The sequence below is a fragment of the Dermacentor albipictus genome, unplaced genomic scaffold (genome assembly GCF_038994185.2).
Source record: "Dermacentor albipictus isolate Rhodes 1998 colony unplaced genomic scaffold, USDA_Dalb.pri_finalv2 scaffold_23, whole genome shotgun sequence".
In the NCBI taxonomy this organism is placed as follows: Eukaryota; Metazoa; Arthropoda; class Arachnida; order Ixodida; family Ixodidae; genus Dermacentor; species Dermacentor albipictus.
Genome location: NW_027225577.1, coordinates 405,698 through 423,323, shown reverse-complemented (window position 1 = coordinate 423,323; position 17,626 = coordinate 405,698). Strand labels below are relative to the sequence as shown.

Below are 17,626 nucleotides of genomic sequence, written 5' to 3'. Positions count from 1 at the left end.
TTAGTAACTCGATATCGAGGCCTTCTGCTTCTCTTGTAATTATGCGTCCTCTAGGATCCTAGCAAGCCGGGGGCTCGTGTATTGAAGTCTCCTAGAACTACTAGGGTGTTGATTTTGCGAGTTAGCATGCTCACCTGAGAAGTTCAGTGAACTGAGGTCCCGTCTGCTTGGACAGGGTGTAGAGGTTTACTACGAAGACACTACTTTTGCCTGCGTGTTTCTTCCGTTTCGTGACGAGTTCTACTATAAGTTGTTTTACGTTCGTATTCGGTATCATGTCGCATCTAACGACTCTTGTTGTTTTGTCAACCAAGATGACCACCCTGCCTTCACTCTGGCCCTCAAAGACCTCGTTCCCTTGCAGGGACGGTCTTCTTCCTGTCTCCTGGAATGCGATAATGACTGGCGGCGTTGGGTGGGTGTTTATATATCGTTTGAGCAGGCCCTGTTTCCTGCAATATCCTCTGCAGTTCCACTTCCGTATGTGTAGGTGTTCGTGTTCTGCCTGGCCTGTGATTCCCATGTTAGTTCTGAGACCATGTGCTAGTACTTGAAGTTTTCGTGCCACTGGCCATGGCTACTAGGTTCGGTCAACGGTAGGCGCGTTCCACCTTGTCCTTAATGTTTCCTATTGTCAACTTGATTTCTGAGGGTGTTTTGATCTAATTTATTAGTGTTTGTGCTGTAATTTGTTGCGTCATTTGTTATTGCATTTGCTGGAGTGTTGTCATCGTGACGTAATTGTTGTCTGCTTCCTTCGAGGGTACCTGTGTTGTTTGCTCTGCGTGAGGTGCCACTGCTTCCTCTTTAGATTTCTGAAGTTCTCGTGCAAGGGCGCGAAATTCTGCCATTTCTCGTTCCTGCTGTCCTTGTTTGATTCTAAGTAGCTCAAGTTCGCATCTGAGTGTTTTATTTTCTGTCTGTAATTTGTGGTGTTCATTTGAGCGCAGAGCAATATTGGAGGCTTTAGTCCCGCTGGCCAGCATACCTTGCTTACCTTGTCAACACTCGCCTGTTTGAGACACACTTGGTGGGTTGGCCTATATGGATAGCGAGCCACCTCACCCCGTAGTACAAGACGAAACGTGGTATCAGTGGGTCGTCGAACGTGATGACCGCTGCTTTGGACTTACCTAGCGTTCTGGCGTGTTGGACGCTGACGCCTTGCCTAGCTCTTCTGTCGACGTCCCGGGTCAATTCCGTGAATGTCTCCCCTCAGCATGTCTCCAGGTGCTGCTACATAGGTGTTTATCTTATAATCCTGACCTCTGAGTTTGAGATGGGTAATGTGGCGAATAATTTCTGCCGTATGCTCATGCGGCGTGCTTACAGTTATGATGTTGGATCCATACCAGAGTAGGAGTATGAAGTGTTTATCCTTGCCCTGTTGGGAGTGCTCACAGGCTTCCACGCTGGCCATTGAAACTTTGTGTGCGCTTAGCATTTTCACCGCTAATCCTTTCTTTGGTCTCATAGTAATTTTGTTGTCGTTCTTGGGTAGCGGCGGCAGCTTGTGCCTGAGCCCCCGTTGCGCTTCCCCACCATGGGTGCTGTCAGTCGCGCCATATCCGGCGCGCAAAGCCTGTCGGGTTGCCTGATCAGTACAAGTGCATGCCAATGCCGCGTCACTGCGAGAGTTCGATGGACCATGCTGCCCGGTTGCCCGGCCATTTTCGATCCCTGCATGCTGTGCCGTCCGTTGCTTTTTGCGCTGACGCCTCGACAGTGTCGGCTTCCAGTTGCCGTTTTCTTCAGTGGCCGTTGCTTGTTGTCTTGTTTCCAAAAGTGGGGGGAGGGGGTCCTGTCCGCACTCTCGGAAGTAGAGTCCACGAGATAACGGGAACTTTTTTCCATTGACTGGTATTCGTGGGCTGAAGTGACGGGGTGATGCTCCATGTTCTGGCAGCTATCAATCCACTCCATTGGGCTGGCCCCTATAGCAGCGTTCATGCCAGACACTGCCCCTTGGCTTTGCAACCCATATGTGCCCGGTGTTGAAATAGGCCTATATGTACGCTTAGCAGGAAGCGTCCACCTCGCAACTCCCAAATCTAGTAGGAGGTTGGAAAATGGGCCTACCCTGTTGATTTTGGGGTCAGAGGGATATAGCGCTTGGTGTCTTCACACTCCGAAACAAATGTACGGGTGCACACGGTGTTATCTGGTCAAAAAGTTGAGATCCATGGAGCCGAGGCAACCCGTCCGAAGAACACGGCGGCATTTAGAATCTCTGCAAGAGTTGGCTCGTCAACGATCGCGGCGACGTTAAGCCGGGCGTTAAAAATTCCACCAAGGTGGATTCTCAGGGAAGAATTGGCTTAGCCATGCGGTATACTTGCCAAAAGGACTCTGCAACGTTAAACTTCCAGGCAAAATATCTGAAATACTGAAAAAGATCCCTTCTCGCCGGCAATTCCAAGTAACCGGGGGCCCTATAACGTAAAACTATTCCAATCTGTTTTGTTCCACTCTCTGAGTTGTTCCACTCTCTGAGTTCAACTCTCTGAGTTGTTCCACTCACTCACTCACTCACTCACTCACTCACTCACTCACTCACTCACTCACTCACTCACTCACTCACTCACTCACTCACTCACTCACTCACTCACTCACTCACTCACTCACTCACCGCAAACGCAAGCGCCCGACGGAGGCTCGCAGCGTTTTATGAACCACAATATCAAATATTCTCTCGTTTATAACAGAGGTCACGATTGCTGATTTTCAAAGCGAACAACATTGACTGCCTCAACAGATTTTTTTTTTAATCGTATGATCTGACAAGAGGGGAGGAGCGCATAGAAATGGAGAGTGTTTCGTTGGGGCCGAGCTAGCGCAGTGAAAGTATATGACCGGATCAGAAGGATGGTTCCGGCGTCTGCGATTGGCCTGCTTGCGCTGCTTAGCTTGCAGTGGCTTGCCGCAAATCGTGGCCGCACGTAACAGTCGATTAAATATGCACTAAATCAGATCCAGGGTGAAGAAGAGTTGGCAGAGCGATGTCGTATACGTGCCGAAAGACTCTGACAACTTTATACTGCTACGTAAAAAAAAATATATTCTACGCAAATAAATTCCTCCTTCTCCCGGGCAGCTTCGAGCAGCCAGTGCCTGTGAGATCGCTAGGCAAACATCATCTTCACCTTTCGGAAAGGTGATCTCCATCTATTCTGAAAAAAATAATGCAGTTTTGTTCGGCATATAGTGCATATTTAATGCGTAAAATAAACTTTACGCAGTAAGCACTCGCGCTTTTGAGAGGTTGTTATGACAGAAAGGTGAAGTTGGCGCAGCCCGGAAACATTTGACCCCTAGCGGTGAGCTTATGGAAAAACTGGTGTGGAAGAGGAAATAGTTACTATCCCTTTGCGCCTCCTAATCACGGTAATCAGTGTGAACACGTCATATCAGATTGCGACTTTTTGCGGTTTTCGTGACGTCGCGTGACTTATAGGCGAAGGGGGGCTAGCATGAAATATTTTTGCCCAATCGCAGTGCACTGATTTTAGAAATGGAATAGGAACAGTTTCTGCATTACAGCGCCCTAGAGCCAGAGAAATCGGAGGTCGAACGGCGTCTATTTCATTCAGAACGAAGTAGTGTATGGCTACTCCAAAAGAAATTCGCTTTTCTTTCGGCATAATAATGCATTTTGAATGCATACATGTCACTTTGACGTGTGACTTTTCGGGGTTTTGTGACTTCGCTTGACAGGCATGTGACGAAAGCAGAAGTTTAATGGCAACAAAGGCATGGAATCAATTTTTTTTTTCTGCGTCATCGTGCGTAATCAGTGTACACACGTCACATCGAGATGAAGAGTCTTCACGGTTTTCGGGACGTGCCGCGACAGACAAACAAATTGGGCGCAGCCTGAAAACTTCGCACCAATCACAGAGTGCCAATGGAGGAAATGGAATAGAAACATACTGGAGTATAGCTTTACTTTACAGCGCCGCTGGACATTTTCGGCAGCCGTCCAGACATCTTTTTGTAAGTCATCATGATACTTTAGCCATCTTATCCCGTTCATTTTCTTTACTTTAAGGTAACCTCAGAGTAAAACGCGCAGAATATTTTGTCTCATTAGTTGCGTGCTGCAGGAACAAAGCTACGAGGCCTCCGAACGCACATGCTTGCACGGGCGAGAAAGCGCGGGAGGACAACGTAGCGCGGCGCGAAAATTCGTGGACGGATGCTTTTAAATGTGTTTGCCCTGCTCCTAATTGCTCCTCCTAAGTGCGCCGGTAGCTGCCGCAATGCTCGATGGAACAATATAGACGTAGCATAAGTCGCATACGAAACGAGATCACTATATTTTAGAAAGATCTTGATCGCCAGCCTATATGACCACTTCTGATTGACTCAACGAGGAACCCTTCATTCTGTACGTACCAGTGCAAAGGGTAAATTTGTCTCTTCCTTCTCATTCTTCAGAACCCTTCCCCCTAGTCTGAGTGCGTCGTAGCCGACCGGGCACAGCCTAGTTAACCTCCCTGACTTTCTCTTGTGACTGCTCTCTCGCTCTCTCTCTCACTCTGATTCGGCCGCCCCAAGCAATGGCGGCTCATTGTTCTTCGGCGTTTCCCTGGGATACATTGGAGGCGCCATGCGCATTCCCAGAATGAAACTCGGAGACTGTGGGCGCGTGGCATTAATCGAAACTGTTTTAGCCTCTTTTTTTGCCACTTTAAGCGCCTTCTTTGTGCGTGTTGCAGCGCTTCAGCTCTTTCAACACAGCTGAACACAGCATGCAACACAGCGTGCCGGACAGCAGAACTCCAACGTGACCGGAAGGAAACTAAGTGACAACGCTGGCTAACACGCCATGTAGCCAAAAATCTGCGTATTAAAGATTGAACCAACATGCACTGTCGCCAATATACGGACATGCCGTATGGGTGGGACGTTTAAATCAGCTTGTCTTTTTTAGCACATTGACTGGAAGACAACCGATTATAATATCCCGAAAATCTGTTCAAAGTAATGCTGGATGCACACAGTGAGTTAACAGGGGCACGACATTTTGTGACTTGGCTTTTAATGCTGTTGCAGTTAGCAGTTGGTCGCTGGTGCCGATCACGCAGCGTGGAGGAAACGCCCATTCTAAATGTGCGCTACCTCGCCAAAGCACATGTGGCGCTGCACATTGTATATTAAGTGTTGTGCAAGAAACCAACGGGAACCAGCATTTGAACGCAACAGGAATAGTCAGACATCCACCCGTTTGTAGCCATTGCTACAAAGGAAACCCATACGCATCAGGAAAGTGAAGCGGCAACGAAAAAAGGCCTACACTGTTTCCTGTCATAGATTAGGCTCTCTTTGTATATAAAAATAAATCCACTGGGTAAGAATCGCCGACACCATGTGGGCATTCGTTGCATTCCGTTATCATTGAATGAAATAAGAAAATATAGCGTTAGGTGTTTGTTCAGTTATGTGGCACCAAGAAGGTTTTATCATGTTTTCCTCTATGCTGCCTTGTTCTAATAAACTGGGTGTAAGTAACAAACTCTGCATTTGCTTGACTGCTTGACTTATATGACATTTGTAGCCACCGGAAGTGCTAACTACATACTTGTGTTGGAAGATAGGATTTCATTTTAGTGCTACTTAGAGAAATCGCAAAGCGAAGCGCTTTTGTTTGTCGGCGCGCTTTCAAAGATCCCTGGAATTTCGAGTAATTAAGGGTGCCAGGCCATTTTGTGTATTCTAGTAAGGGCATGAGGAGTGGTGCATTTGCTACAATTTAGTTTTGGATAACCAATGCTTCCGACGATAAAGGCGCGCTTAGACAATGCCGACCGTGATAATGTAATAAAAGTTATCGCCTCAAATAGGCTTGTGTGGAATGAAACAAAACGCTACCTTCTTCAATGGCTCAGCCACTCGCAATCAGGCATAGGGCGGAACAACACCAAAATCGGTGTATATTACGAGTTCTCCTGATTTTAGCTTTTCGCACGCCAAAGTTACGTCTCGTATGATATTGAGGTAGCAGAGCTGTTATCAGCTTAGATTATGTTGGTCGAATACGACAAAAACTAAGCGTATTTAGTCCTATTATATACCACAATTTATTTCTTCTTTTCGTTTCGCATTCTTAAATTTGCTCTGAATATTGCAATGATGTACGTATTTTGTGTGGACATATACGACGTTGAGATTTGTCCCGCTTTGGTGGTTCAGATAACTTACTGACCTAAAACAGCTATTCTACTACTTCTACAGCCTTACACATCCCAGTAATTGTCGGGGCAACCAACCGATTGGCGTTAGAAGATGTCGAATAACGTGTGCATTTTGTACTACTTCAGGAGTACTCAATCTTGAAAACGGAGCCCAGGACGTTTGAGTGTACTGTTACCGAAAAAATACTCGCAAAAAGGAAAGGGATGGCATTACTTAAATACTACTGCATCTAGTGAATTTCAGTTTTCAAGGGGCAACACGCTGTTGCTGCAACATTCAAGGAGCAACACGCTACCTTGCTGCAACATTCTTGTTCGCTCCACGGTCTTGGTTAGTCCTTACGAACCACCACAATTCCTTTTTGTTATATACTGGAGTGGTATACAAAACGCGCACATCAACAGTGCAATGCAGCGCACGTGCAGAGGCGACCGATGTCGAACTTGCGGTCTCTCGTCGTCCGAGAAATGGCAAATTATGGTGCGCGTCTTGATACGTCCGCGTAGCGAAGTGCGATGTAACTTCGGAACCACGCGAGTTATTAGGCAGGTGGGCAAGAAGCCCCGGGCGTGCGACTACTGCGACGAGAAGGGGGCAGATTGGGCGCAACTCGCGTAAGTGGGCCCGGACAACATCGTGCTGTCTCCATGAGCCGACGTTGATGGTCAACGCTCACGCCACGCGATGAGACGGCGCTCGTATAACCCCGCTAGCGTGCTGCGTGTCATTACGAAGAAGCAACAAAAATGGGACTTTCAGCGAGGCGTCGGCTGAGTCGGGGCGAATGTATTCTTGGCCAAAGCACGGCAAAACCCTTCCTGATCTCACAACCGAAGCCTCGCGGTATTGACTAGTAGTAATGTTCTGTGTGTAAGGAGCGAAGTCCTGTACGATTTTTTTTTTCGGTCGTGATGTTTTGCGTTTCCTAATGGATGCAGCCAAGTGAAGGCGGGTACGGTACCTTAGCTATTTGTGACTTGACTCTTTTAGCTGTAATAAATTGTTTAATTGCACTATGAACTATCTGTGTGCGTGACGAGGACATTAAAATATAATATGACCTCACGTGCTGTGCCCCGGTAAAGCTTGTAGCTTAAGGTACTCAAAATAATGCATAGCCCCGAATGCAATAAAAAAATCATACTATCTTTCCTTTGCCGCTCGCTGTCTACTGGATTGGAAAGCACAATGTCACCCATTTCTTAGAAGGCTAAAACAGTCGTAGAATTACAGACACCGCTCTTCAATTTTGTTACAGTTAAGCGAACTTTGCTACGTGGGTATTGCTGTGCCACACTGCCACACTGCGTGCCTATATGGAGGCAACGGGCGCTTCCCCCTCCCCACCTCGTTCTTCTGTAGTGGTTGCCCTTGGTGACAACCGGCAAAGTTCCAGGAAACTGCCGAACCCTTTCCGTGGCTCGAACTGAGGAGTCCAGGCACACACAGCACCATGAAGAATCCACCGGCAGCCTTCAGAATTCCACAGAACTGCTGACCACCATGGAGACCAGTTTTATGCAGCTTGAACTTTTCCTTGCACAAAAGTCGAAAGCGACGCGGTCGACGTCAGCACCGATCCTGCCTCGTTCCTGCCAACGATGGGACCCCCAAAGTGATTTAAGGCGCATTCTTAGAAGAGAGTCGCCACCAGCGGCCCCGTTGGTCTGGTGCGCTCTTCGGCTTCGCTACTTTATGGTATTGCCTGCTGTTACCTGCTATTACCTCCTATATTGTACATATTGTATAAAGCTTTTCGTCTCCTCCTCGTCAGCTCCAAGAGTCTGTCTCTCGCCCACGAACCCGAGTCGCCCTAGTGGAAGGCAGCTATATGGTATTTGCGAACCAGTATCGCAATAGTATGTAGGAGTGTTGAATGAATGCATTCTTGGGGTTTTACGTGTCAAATCCACGATTTCATTGTGAAGCACGCCGTAGCGAGGGACTCCGGATTAATTTGACCACCTGGGGTTCCTTAGTGTGCCCCCAATGCACGGGACACAGGGATTTTTGCATTTCGCCCTCGATATCCGGCCGCCACGGCCGCGATTCGTTCCCGCGACCTCGTGCTTAGCATCCGCCGCGGCGGGTGTGCAGGAGCGTTCAGCCTCATAGAAAACGCCGTATATAGAAACGAATGACGGTAGCAGGTTGCTATGCCGTTCCAAGATAACAACATGGGAAATGTTAAAGTCACGATGCCTTGCTGAATTACTAAAACCTGCTCGAATTAGCAATCTCCACATGTCCTACATAAGCCAGCATAGCCAAGTGTAAAAGGGCAAAAAAAAATTCTACAAATCACACTTAAGATAAAAAATTTTTTGAGCAAGAATACAGAAAATTCGATAACGTAGGGATCACATTTGCTGACATAAGCTGTTTCAAATACTCCGCGTATTCACTGTTCAAAATCTCTTCTTGGGATGTTGCATCTGCCAATGTTTGGAGCATATTTTCGCTTGCGCATGTGCCTAGACATGTGGTTAACGAGTGTACATGCTGTTTGGGAGCATGCCACATCGTTGTTGAAAAAATCTCCCCCTTGGGACACTTGTCAGATAGCGCGCAAGCATTCTTTTCAGTCGCTCACACACACACACACACACACACACACACACACATACATATATATACATATATATATATATATATATATATATATATATATATATATATATATATATATATATATATATATATATATATATATATGAAGCAAATACATAAATGCGGCCTCTGATACCAAAATCCTGCTTAATTTCAAGAAATACCGCAACCTATCCGTTGCAGTCCCAACCGACTGCCCATTACCTAGTCCATTGCGGCTATAACACATTTGTTTTTTGTGGTTGGCAAGGGGACGAGGTTGAACGATATCGGGGGATAGTAATAGTAAAGGTATCTTGAGTGCTGCAACAGATTGAAGCAAGCCTTCGTGTTTCACAGGCGGTGATATGCGACATTGACACTTCACGGCAACCTTTGACGTTGCACTGCACACTAATCGACAGTCTTGGACGAGCTTGCGCACTCGGACGACAGTTCGCGAGAAACCTAGGTGTCCCAACGTAGACTCGTTGTGGCATACGAAAAGGATGTCGCAGAGGTCGCTACGTACGACGAGTAGATCACCGCTGTCGCTGTCACGTGAGTTTTACTTGTGCGAAATGCCCCGTGTAGGACAGAAGGAGGACAGTCCACGAGAAATGTATCGATGAAGGGAGGTTGGGTGGCCCTCTAGGTGATCAATTAGGGACCGTAAACAATAATCTGCTCGCTGCCGTACCATCAGGTGAGAGGCGGTAACGGCTCCGAAGAAGCCACTTAGCTCTTCCACGTTCAGGGCAGCAGGTTTCATTGGGGCGCACGAAAGCGTGTCGGGGTATTCGTGTTTGCGTAGACTTGTGCACAATCGTCGAGTCAAATTCCTGTGACCGCCAACTTCAGCTTCGCCAAGCGAGACAGCCAAACGTGTCTTCCAGCTAGCCAGTAGCGATCAGTCACCACTTTGAAATAACGGCTGCACAGGCAGGGTCAAATTGTTGCCTTGGCCCACGCAACACCGACCATTCTGAAGTGGAATACTTGGATCCGGCGCAGGGGAGGGTGCGACTGGCATAGGCAATGACACACTCACCATCGTCTCGTCGCTGGAAAAGAACAGCGCCGAGTTCCACGTTCCTGACATCCATGTGGCTTTCTGTAGCTGGCTTCTCATCGAAGTGGCCAAGAAGACGTCGTGTCTGCAGGCGCTCCTGAAACTCTGTGAAAGCAGTTTAACTCTTGGTGGTCCAGACGAACGCTCCGCGTCGTGTCGAGGGAATCGAGTGAGCGGTTCGGCAATATTGGAAAAGTTGGCAATGGAGTGGCAGTAGTGCGGCTCACAAGCCTAGCAAACATCGAACAACGCTTTGGTATGTTGTAACAGGAAAAGCGCCGAAAGCGGTAGGCTTGTCGGGCTCGAGTAGAACTCCGCCAGCACTCACGACGCGACCAAGAAACTATATATATATATATATATATATATATATATATATATATATATATATATATATATATATATATATATATATATATATATATATATATATATATATATATATATATATATATATATATATGTGTGTGTGTGTGTGTGTGTGTGTGTGTATTTATTCATTTATTTCTAGGAATAGAAGCACCTAAGAAATTAACATGACTTTACCGACGTTTCAGCGGGGGTCCGGCCTTCCCCAATGGCACTCTTGATGAAGGCCGGACCCCGGCCGAAACGTCAGTAAAGTCATGTTATTTTTCCTACGTATTTTTCCTAGCTAATCATGCGCCTCTCTTTTTCTTTTTTTCGCGCATACGCATGGGGTTGCACCGGAGTTTTCGGCGTTCAGGTGACAGAGGGACGGACGGCGGAATCGGCTAGCCACGTATACAGCTTCGCTGTAAAAGGTCGGCTGCGCGCAGGCGTCCGTGCCCTTGTTTTGGTCGCGATTGTGCGAGCCCCACCACGCAACTCTGCTACACCAATAGGGACCCACAGACCTGTTCGTCCGCCCTAAATGCAGGTCTGTTGCTAAAATATAAAAAAAAATGGCGCTGCCTTTAGTTTTATTCAGGTTTCTCAGCGGCAGCAGTATCAACTTGAGAAGCGGAGTTCAGCCAACGTTTACAGTTCCGCACTGTTGCGATGGCACTATCTTGTATCTCAAGAAACATGTATCTGTATCATGTGTCGGAAATAGAGATACTGATGCAATTCTTGCCAGTCGTATTATGATACAAATACAAGATACCCAAAGAATATACAAGATAGTATCTAAGATACATATATCTTCGATACTGCCCAGCAGTGGATTTCGTCAATGGACGTGGGGTCTTCTGGCCGTTGAATATAAAACAGTGTTCCTTGGGGGGCGTCGAGGGCAAAGGTCACGGTGGCACGCTCGCAGGGCTCCCAGGAGCATAGAGTTGCCTACAATAACTGCTAGAGGGAACTTTGGCGCTGCGATTGTTCAGCCACGATGGCAATAATGGGTAGTACGCGGATTGATCTGATCTTCGTGCTTAAGTCCTCAGACGTTCTAATGGTTTTGTTTATAACAATTTATCAGTGCCTAAATTGGCCTAGATTTCAAAGCAATTTGTACTACTTTTTATGCAGAAGGTAATAAATAAAAGTAGGTAATAAGACTCTGCAAGCACACAAAGTCGCTGCTAATTGAAGTGGTTCCGCCTGTCTACGAGTCCGTGGCGTAATGGTTTCAATACCGGTTTTCTGTGCGAGATGTTCTATGTTGGAACCTTGCTACCGTCGCACAATATTAGTAATGTTTATCTAATAATTTTCACCGCAGCACTTTCTTAAAGTGTTCGCTTTGAAAAGTTGTGAAGCCATTCAAACCCAAAAAGACGAAGCTCAGGCAAATGCATGTACTTCCCATCATTTCCATGCTGGCTGACCTGGCTTGCTTGCAGCTCCTGTAGACACCAGCGCCACAGTTCCCTATAGTAATTTTGTGAAACTATATGCCGAGGAAGCCCAACGAAGATGGGCTGAGTGCCTTTAGATTAGCAGCAAACGGAATCTCCCGCAGGAGCTTGGACGCCAAAGGCAGCGTCGATGAAACGCTGACTTCATACGTTGATACACGGGAGGGCACAAACATTCAGAGGCGTAGTATGCCCCCTATGCTAAACAATATGTATATCTGCCCTATGCACTCAAACGCTACAGGCACTCATGCACTAAATGCTATTAACTTGCGTTGGTATATCTTATACAAGCGCTGTAGACGCAAATTCTGCAATGTAAACTACGAACGTCCAAAGCGTGCCACATGGCAGCGCTACAAGCTACGTGGTTTATGATGCATGTTTTAACAGTGCTTGTAAAGAGAGAGAAAGGTTGTTTCTATCAGGTTCTTTAGTATGGCGGTGCGAGAAACTCGAGTCTTCCCGTACGCGTTACGAAGAAACGGGTCTGACAGCGACTGAAAATGGCATCGACACTATTAGGTTCAAGTTTGTCATTTAAGTAGGCGAAGAATTCGAAAACCTCGGTGCAAAGACGTGAAACGCTGCGCGCTGTGGCTGTCGCCGTGCTTCAGCCAGGCAATGGCGCCTCCTCATCCCACATACAGTGTTACTAGAACTACCAACTGGGCGTACCTGCCAACGTACCTTTGCCACCGCGAGCAAACAGTGGAAGGTTATTCAACTAATACACGCAGGTGCTGAAGGCGCTTGTGCACTAAATATTCTTAATTTTCATCGTTATATCTTACACAAACAATACAGACGTGAACTGAACAATTGAATTTGCGAACGCGAAAAGCATCAGTTCCTACAAAACTGATATTGTCACCGGCACCCGCAAAATGTTGGTCGATTTGGGTTCCTCCTAGCAGACCTCCAAAGTACAGCCGCCGGTTAAACGCGATCTAAAAGCAAAAATTACAAAATTGAACGCTCAGACAGACATATAAATACATGTGATTTATTCGACTGATGTATACGCTAGATAAACACGGTGCAAGCGGGGGATGGAAATTCGAGACGATGAGCAAATCAAGAACAAGGTAAAAGCGGAAGTCAACGCTTCGACAAGTGGACTTGTCTTTTTCAAGGCTCAAAAGACAAGTGCACTTGTCAAAGCGTTGGCTCCCTCTTTTACCTTGCTCTCGTTTTACTCATCCTATCCGCAAGGTGTGTTGTGCTCTACAATTCTTCATAATTACGTTTCCAAGCAAATTCGATGTTGTGATGCATGCTGCGTCACTGCCCACCGATGCTCTGACGGCGTCAGCGCACAACGTTGGTTTCGCAGATTATAATTTATGCAAATTTGATGACGCTCGACTGATTATACGCCACCACCTACAGCTCTCATACCTGGATGAGCGTGTAGGCAAGGGATCGTACTCTACGCCAATCTCTGGCCGTACTTTAACACGCCGCAACAGGTCTCTATTGCTCAACTTACGCATGTTGTTATCACACATCGCCTTCACCAACAAGGACGTGCACCGAGCGCTTCGTGCCTGGCTTGCAGACACTACAGTGAAACGCTTGAGCGCTTCCTGTTAGAATGTCCAACATTTTGCAGTTCTCGCTGTGTGCCGCTGAGCAAATTCCAACATCTTGTTCGAATGGCGCTTGATGATATATTGTTTCCAAAACGTCGTGCTTCAACTCAATATGACACTCACAAAGTTTTGCTGGAATTCTAGTCAATATACGATCCAGTGTAATGCTCGTACTCTACCTGTGACTGTGTTATGTGTTCCTTCTTCCCCTTTTCTTCCTTAGTCTCCTTCTCTCTTTCTTTCTTTTTTTTTCCTCTTCAAGACAGAGAGAGCGGGGTTCAGGCCGACTGGAGCACGGAACAGTGAGTGTTTTGTTCCTCACCTGCCGTCGGTTTGCGGTTATTGAAGGTAAATGCTAACTATGAAGGAGAAAGCATAGAGTTACTATACTGACTCTAGAGGACAAGCTACCCATAGGGCCCATGCATTAAAATCGGGAACCTCAAGAGCGCCGCCATGTTGCTACGCGCCGAGGTTGCCAGCTCCTGAGACGCTTGCTAGACTTGGTGACACTAGTCAGTTTTAATCCGGCAACAGTAGCAGCGTAGCAGCATGGCGTCTCGCTTGTGCAGTCGTGATGTGTGCATGCAGCAGGTGTGTGTTTGGGTTTTATAAGTTGGTTCTTTATTCTGTGTTGCGGGACGGTGTGGGTGTGGTCCATGTTGGCCGTACAGGTGGCAGTTATGCAACCGAGGGATGATCCTGTTGAAGTTTCCGGCGGTATGCGGTTTTCAGCGGTCACGCCTGTTGCAGGAGTGTCACTCGACGAGGTTACGAGCTCGAAGCTGTGGTCAGATTCCTCGTTGGTGTTCCGTAATTCTCTTCGCACGTGCGCGGTATGTTGCAAAAGCCGCTTTCGCGATCTATCGTCGCGACGATAGATCGGGTTTTTTCATTTTAAGTACTGACACAGCTGTAGGGCACATGTAACCGACAAACGGAAGTCTCAGGAGAGCGCCTGAGATTATAATAAAGCAGGCGGTGCAGGAACTGCAGGGCACCCAAGGGACAGTGGGGGGATCAAAGCTCGAAGCAGAACGTTACATAGGTTGGTGCCGCCGAGGCAGGTGTGTGCCAGGGAGTGTTCGCACGGACAGCTCCCCTGGCACGCGCAGCAGTGCCTCGCAAGGTCGAGATACTTTAAAGGCACCCGCGCCCATGATCTTTCTTTTGCCTCGGTGCAGGGAGCAAGATTAACCAAAATAATATGGAGGGCGAATGCCTCGTGACAAATGTAGCTCGCGTCGCCTGGCGTGTGTAGTAATATCAGAGTTCATTGTACGAACTTTATGCATAATACGCTTTGTTACGGTACCTTAACGGAATGGGTCTAGAGGACGGTGTTGGTACATTTTTTCGTACCGCCCTAATCCTATACCCCCACTACAAACACACACACATACCCCCTTTTTTATGTATACATACAATTCCTTGCCATGACGGATCATAGCCTCCTTTATTTTTGAAAAATAGAGGAGGCTATGGACCGATTGACCAGTTCAAGTTGTCAACTTGTCAGTAACTGTCATAGGAATCACTGTAATAAACACAATTCCACGATCAGATTGTTTACTTTCATATTTTGTTGTAACACTTGAGGACTACATAGAACTTTATTTTGTATATGTGAGAGAAGTATGTGGATATCACGAGCTTAAGCCAATGTGTGATACAGACAAAGCAGCTGCTACAACGTGAACTGCATTGAGGGCCACACAACACATACGTAATTAAAGGTGCAAAATATAGGGGGAAGCTTCAAAATACGCTCTGTAGCACTGCAAAGTATAACATATATTGTATGTGTACAATAAATGTTAAAAAATACAATGCATCAATGTCCCATTTGCCTTCAAGTTTATTATGAAGTTCAAGTTTACTGAAGTTTATTATGAGCATGTGTACAACAGGAATCTACTGACACACCCGCAGTCAAGGTGGCTGTTCGAGGTGTGCTGGCTGCCTCAGTGTAAGAAAAAGAAATTGGGTAAAAGTCGACACCAGTGCCACTGCTTCTTGCCTCTGACCTGCACGTGCCTCTGCGGCATCTTTGTGCACAAGTGTGCTGGCGTGGCGAGGCGTAGGAGTCATCCGAGAGAAAGAGTATTGTTTACATGGAGAAGTGGCTGTTCACATTGCCTGTCACTTTCCCTCAAATGTTTCCTTGGCGACTAGGGTGACACACCCGCAGTCAAGGTGGCTGTTCGAGGTGTGCTGGCTGCCTAAACGAAATAAAAAGAAATTAGATGAATGTCAATACCAGTGCTATTGCTTATTGCCTCTTAGCTGCATTTGGCTCCACGGCCTCTTGGCTTGCGGAGTCTGTATGAGGGAGCTGCTGTGGCTAGGCGTAGGCATTGTCTAAGCAAAAAGAAAAGGCCATTTAAATGGGGAATTATGGAAATAAATGCAGTTGTTATGTCTGCTTCTTGCACTCTTCTTGCCTAAATGTTTTCAAACATAGTGTCCAGAACACACCAGCACTTTGACTGCTTCTGCTTTTTACCTGCAGGTGTTGCTGCGAGATCCTTAGTATGGCTGCGTGCAGCATTGTAACACTTGGTGGAGGCATTTGAAGTGGTAGCCAAGAATAGAAAGAATCATCCTTGTCTGCACGAATGCTTTCAATTTCTAAATGCAGTGGTAACTATCACTATTGGTGCAAGGCCCCCCCACATCTATGTGGCAAGTGCCATAGCTCGAAACTGAATTGTTCCTTTAGTGTTTCACAAGGCATCTGATATGTCCACATTAGATGTGATGTGTTTGTTTTTATTTATCTGTGTGGAGAGAGCATCATTAAATGTTTTTTTTTATTTTTGCGTGTCTTGTTTTTTGGTTTATTTCTGAATTTATCATGATGCTAAAGTGACTTATGTAATGGCAATCAGCTTTTGTTTTGCAGAAAAACAATGCATTTCCTGACCCATTGTTTGACATCCCCTCACTCGCATAATTTTGCAGAGTATTCTACCTATATTGACTTGCTTGACCTCCACTAAAGAGTCTTGCATTTTCAAATACGACTCTTTCCTTAAAATCATTCGACACTTCTCACAATTTCTGTACCTTGGGCTTCTGATACTCTGCAGTCACCATTTTTGCTTGTTTCTGACTAGAAATATCTTCTTTAATTTAGAGCTTAAATTTTACTTTTGGAACACATGGAAGGGCTTGCCATTGCATATCTGCATAAAAGGGAAACGTGTGGTATTCGGGATTATGTCAGTATTGCATATGTGCCTGTTGTCTAAAATAATTGAATTTTGAAAATGCTCGCAGGGGCCTGATGTGCATATCTGCAGTTTATGGATACATGTAAAAGACTCAGCATCAAGTGCAAGTGAATGGTCCCACAGGCGCGCAGTCGATCATGCAAATAGATTCGCTGCACACATTTGTGACCAGAAAATATATTCCACATGAAATGGCATGCAAGGAAGTGTTGGAAACATTACACAGTTAATAAAACGCCTACGCTATCAATGTGTGGGTTGATGCACTCGTTATGCAAAACGGAGGTGAGGCGTGCAGACAGGACACGAGAGTAGAGTATTTACAAGCAAACAACACAAGCGCCGCCCACTTCTCTACTCTTGTGTCCTGTCTGCACGCCTCACCTCTGTTTTGCATAATGAATCCTTACCAACTAGCTCAGCTTTCTGTCGTTCTAAGTCTCGATGCACTCGATTTCGTCCGCATTATAGGCACTCGCCTCTTGATTACTTCGTGGCACAGAAATATTCGGCATCAGGCTGTTTTTCTGCTGTGGCCTTTGTAGAAGCATGATTGTTCAAAGTGCAACAATTAAACAGATTCTTTGAGTTGCTTGTGGCTTCGCCAGTACAATTCCGGTGCGCTGGTCTGCCTGTCCAGCAATTTCCTACTGAAGGGAAACCTGCAAATAAAAACACCGCTCCGCATGCATAAAAATGCACTAATGTGACGCTTCTCAAACGATTGTGATGCACCACAAGAGCTGCCTACTCGCGTGACACTCTCAACAAGGAGATACATTCGTTTACTTACATGTGAAGGTATATGCCAGAGCACTTCGGGGCTTCGGTGGCACATAAGGCACGAACGAGTGTGTCATAGCGTCCGATGTCGACGCGCGATCGCATGTCAAACCTAAACTGTACGAAACTACTATGCAACCAAAAAACATATTCGAAACCGAAATTCGTGTCATCCTTTATTGCATGAATGCGTACATCGTGATTTACATAAGTCATGGACTTAGCGATCGCTTTCTGTAAATTTAATATAACGTTCCACCTTCATAAAGCCATCAGGTATGCGTTTTTAGATGACAAAGCATTAGGTGACCTGTACTTGTTTTCAGCTCT

The 17,626-nt window shown here is 46.3% G+C and overlaps 1 protein-coding gene and 1 long non-coding RNA gene across 3 annotated transcripts in view; one reads left to right on the top strand and one right to left on the bottom strand.

Annotated features, from left to right (window-relative positions):
- The window catches only part of LOC135898911 (sodium- and chloride-dependent glycine transporter 1-like), a 968,957-nt gene that overhangs the window by 797,671 nt on the left and 153,660 nt on the right, over positions 1-17,626 (top strand). The gene's annotated exons all lie outside the window — the stretch shown is intronic.
- On the bottom strand, positions 15,118-17,435 carry LOC135898909 (uncharacterized). Its single transcript, XR_011509917.1, has 2 exons — positions 17,307-17,435; positions 15,118-17,175 (listed from the first exon to the last, which is right to left on the bottom strand). It is a non-coding gene; the product is annotated as an uncharacterized lncRNA (long non-coding RNA).